Below are 4,922 nucleotides of genomic sequence, written 5' to 3' on the forward strand. Positions count from 1 at the left end.
GGAGGAAAAATAAGACAAATGAAGTGACATCTAAAAACACCAGGCATTATGTTTTTAAAAACAAGACAATAATTTGACCTTCTTGCTTCAATTCTTCTCTATAGTAACTTGATGAAATATTTATCAAAGTCCAAGAGATTATTGATATGCAATAATGACTACACATTAATGGAGCTATTCATCATAAACTCATCACTGAAGTAACTGGAAAAGAAACTTATTCTCTTTATACAGTATTGAAACAACCAAATCATTCACAGATCCATAAAGTGCAAAACTCTAAGTATTATTAAATAATAACTGATAACTCTTTAATACTGCAACATCTTGAAATACCTTCCAAATGACCAAACACAGATTAAATTTTGTTCAGAAATAACTTCAGTTTCTTTTACACAGAATGGTATATTTAAAAAAACTAGTAATCCATGTAGGATATACATAAAACCCTGAACTGACTGGATTGCTCAATGAATAATACTCCACACTGCTTTGCTATTATAGATAAATGAGCTTATAATGCAATGAAACCCATTTAAGAAGCTCTAGTCTATAGAATGACACGTTCAAATTGTTTGGTCCTATTAGTTTTATTAACAAAAATCTCCGCTTCCTTTATAAGATGTTTAATTCCTCTGAATATTACCTTTAAAAGGCTTGACTTGATTGTTGTCAAAATAAACCACAGGTCAAGTGCAACCCTCCAGTCTCCAGTCTATAGGCTTGACATGAGTTTCAGCTTTGCGTAAGCCAGACCTTCTCACGAGGTTTTCATTGGAGATTTCACAGTCTAAGGTTAACACTTTCCACAAAGTATCCCTCCCTTTTCTAGGCTTTGGGTAGAATGTCAAATTAATAATGACATGTGGTGTTCCTTAGCATAACCTGCTAAAATGTGATAATTTCCTTGGAAGAAAAGCCATGGGCTGCAATCACACGTCTGAGCTGACAGACATCCAAATGAATCCTATATAAAAAGAAAAGGTTGGTGTCTTCTGGAATATAAATGTCCACTTTTAATAAATTTAAACAGGTCCCAACATAAACATCTTCAAACTTGATGGGTTTTACATGACTCATCATTTCATAGATTATCAGCACCAAATCTCTGGACATTATATAAGGCAACCCACTGCAGTAAGGAGGGAATACCTTGAAGAGATATTCCTGGTATGAAATAAGGGTTTTTTGGTAAAATCCTCTATAGGAATAATTACCAACTAGACGATAGGGCAATGGCACCCCACTCCAGTACTCTTGCCTGGAAAATCCCATGGATGGAGGAGCCTGGTAGGCTGCAGTCCATGGGGTCGCTAAGAGTTGGACATGACTGAGTGACTTCACTCTGACTTTTCACTTTCATACATTGGAGAAGGAAATGGCAACCCTCTCCAGTGTTCTTGCCTAGAGAATCCCAGGGATGGGGGAGCCCGGTGGGCTGCTGTCTATGGGGTTGCACAGAGTTGGACACGACTGAAGTGACTTAGCAGCAGCAGCAGAGGATAACCTGCGAAAAACTCTGAGTGGTTTAAATCTAAAAGATACTTCACTACATTGCTGAATTGACGAAAACGTCAGTGTCTGTCTTCATGATATGCCTGGCGTTGGGGCAAAACTCAGTTACCCACCTAAATGCCATAATGGTTTTCAAGGTCAGATTATTGTATATGTCTAAAAACTCCTGTCGTATTATGTCTCCATAAAGCAGGTGTTCATCCTCTAAGGATAATGCTAACACTTTGTCTTCCTTTTCAGCCTGTTGGATTAATAAAAAAAATGTAAGAACTTTATATCCCTACCAAGACTGCTTTTCACCCTAAGTAACTCTAATGGCCTGCCTGACTTTCACATCTGAGGGGTGTGAGGTCACCAGGATGACAAGAAATGGGTTTTAATGAGAGCAATTTGAATGCTCTTGAAGTGTGAAATGGAAGTCTTGTCTATAAATGGGTTCATACTCATAGAAGTACATCCAGTTCACACACTTGATCACATTTGTAGACTGATACCAGCAGACTGAGGTACCACATCACCAGGAAACTCAGCAGGGACATCAGCAGGAGGCTCCATTTCAGGGATCTCAGTGAAATCCTAGCCGGAAGGGTGGTCAGGAGTGCCGGGGCCATTCACAGCAGCTCAGAAGCACGCAAGCCTCAGGTTTGTCTTGACTTTTCTCTTCTGAGTGAAAGACCTTCAATTTCACCAACTGAGCATTCGATATGAGCAACTGAGCTTTCGACTGATGCTGAAGCTGAAACTCCAATACTTTGGCCACCTGATGCAAAGAACTGACTCATTTGAAAAGACCCTGATGTTGGGAAAGATTGAAGGCGGGAGGAGAAAGGGACAACAGAGGATGAGATGGTTGGATGGCATCACTGACTCAATGGACATGAATATGAGTAAGCTCTGGGAGTTGGTGATGGACAGGGAGGCCTGGTGTGCTGCACTCCATGGGGCTGCAAAGAGTCAGACACGACTGAGTGACTGAAATGAACTGAACTGAGTATTTGACAGCAAGTAGCAGTCAAAATAATGCTTGCAATTTCTACTGAAAAACAGAGACTCTCAGATTGGCTTAAAATTCTGCTTATAAGAATTCTGCTTATAAGACACATGCCCGTAGAATTTCAGATGAGACTAAAGTACCAGCTGAATTGTTCTGTTTTTCACATTCCATGCTTTAATTTTAAGATTTGTCCTGGTGGGGCAGCTGAACATTGCAAAGGCCAGAGCCCCAGGGCTTGGCTGATCACGGCTCCACCCCAGCAGGGCTCAGGAGGGGGTCTGAGGAGTAGGTGGCACCACCCTGCCTGCCTCCCTGCCAATCAGCCCTGGCCTGGTGTCCCTCCATGAGGGTATTTTTATCAGTGCTTTCAGTGTGTCCTTTATCTCCTCCTCTATATCTATTGCCTCCACATTTCCTGTCTACCCACAGCTTGATCCACTTCTGGCCCTTGCTGGATGCTTCAGGAGGACACATTATCAGACTAATTGTTCACAATGCATAAAAGCGCATCATCTGACATGTGTGAATGCCTAAATAGCACTCTGCAGCGCTTCACTGGCTCAAAGCCTACTACTCGCACATCAAGGGTGGTCAGCAAGCCCAGAAGCTGCAAAAAAGAGAGAAACTGTTTGAATACATGAACATTCAACAGCTCCAAGGCTGGAGATTCATGTTAGTGATGATTTCCGTGCTAGTGATGGTGATATGTGAGGCTTGGAAGAAACAGCGCCCCTCCCTCCCAGCTACACCCACTCAACTCATACAACACAGTAGTCCCTGACTAGGCAGCCTTGGGAATTGACATCCTAATGTCAGAGATGCCTTCTCCGAGTTAAGGGGCTGTCCTTTTCAAGGTGGAGATTTCTGCAGGGCAAAGGCTACTGCTATTGCCTAGTGGGTTTATTAGGACTAGAATCTTCCATTCTCTTGTCTAAGTCCACGTAGATAAAAAATCTAAGTGATCCTGGGTGAGACATGGAAGGAGAAAATTGAGGGCAGAGAAAGAGAGTCCAGGTGAGTTGGGAAGTAGGGTGAGATTCCTTGGAGTCAGCCCTGTTGGATATGGGGGAAAAAGACCCATGACCAGTTTTACCTTCTCCCCTTTGCTCAGGTTCATCTGGGAAACATGATTTCTGAAACTGAGAATGGGGTGGGCCATATACAACTACTCAAATTCCATTACTTCATTCTCTCATGTCATCTTTTTCAACAGCCACAACAGTCTCAGCTCAAATGCACACTTATTGCCTAAGTCATGAGCAACAACTTGGTGTTACAAGTTAGTTATTATTAAGATAAATACTTCAAATCTTCAGCCATTTCCTCTTGCTTGGTTAATAACTTTGAACTTTGAACAGGATCACAGCCTGCCCTGTTTCAGATATATTCTTGGATAGAACAGAAAGGGTGAATAATAGCTAACCTACCTTGCTTTGCATATAAACCTAGTTCACCTATGTCTATGGAATCGCACCAGACTCCCTTGCATGCTCTAAAAGGCCTTTCGCGGTCTGAGTTCAGTGGCCTCTTCAGCTTTGCTTCTTGTCACACTTCCATTTACACCACTTGCTCCTGCCATACCAAAAGGCTTGCAACTTTCCCATATACACATTTCTTCAGCCTGAAATGCTACCCTTCATCCAGTGCCTTAATTTCAGAGTATTTCACGTAATTATACTCTGATCAAGTATTATCACTTTTAGAAAGTCAGATTTTCCTGACAAGCTCTCTGAAGAGCTTAATGAAATTAACCCCATTTTCATTTATAGAGTTCCCTTCTTTAGGGTTTTTCTCATTTATTTACTTTTCCTATTAGTTCCCGGAGGTCAGAGATTGTCCTCTTGTCCTATTTTCTCTGTATCTCCAGTGTCTACTACACAGTAGGTACTCTTATTAGCTGATTAAGGGGATATAAACAACTTGTACTTCCAAAACATTTCTTTCCATAAGTTGTCTAGATTCCATCATCAAATACTTATTAACAAATTTTAATGGCAGAGTGCAGACAATTGCACAGTTAGACTGTTTCCACTTTTATTCTCCTCCATCATCTTTTCTTAGACTGTAAAACTCAGTAAGTAACTGATTTCAGCTCCATGAGTTGTTCGGATATCCATGCTGCTTCAATTCAGAGGTTCCACTCGGCTTTCTCTGTGCTTGGTAATTGAACACCAACCTCATAGGTAGTAAGAAATGAACTGTGATTTGATATGATTACAGTGAACCATGTTTATTTTGTGTGTATGTATAAGGCTTCTCAACTTGCTCGGTCTTTTACATGGCAAACGAATTTTATGTTTGTTTTCCCTTAGTGCCAAGTGAAGGATATTTATGTCTGAATGAAAAGGAAAAATATTTTAGTTAAATATAACTTCACCCAGGAGAAAGGATTCTGAGCAGAGAGAAGAGCAGG

General features: G+C 41.0%; 1 pseudogene; it reads right to left on the reverse strand.

The window, feature by feature from the left end:
- Window positions 1–833: 833 nt before the first annotated feature.
- LOC138442928 (UDP-GalNAc:beta-1,3-N-acetylgalactosaminyltransferase 1-like) lies at window positions 834–2,156 on the reverse strand (annotated as a pseudogene).
- Window positions 2,157–4,922: the final 2,766 nt, after the last annotated feature.

Source organism: Ovis canadensis, chromosome 6, assembly GCF_042477335.2.
Source record: "Ovis canadensis isolate MfBH-ARS-UI-01 breed Bighorn chromosome 6, ARS-UI_OviCan_v2, whole genome shotgun sequence".
NCBI lineage: Eukaryota > Metazoa > Chordata > Mammalia > Artiodactyla > Bovidae > Ovis > Ovis canadensis.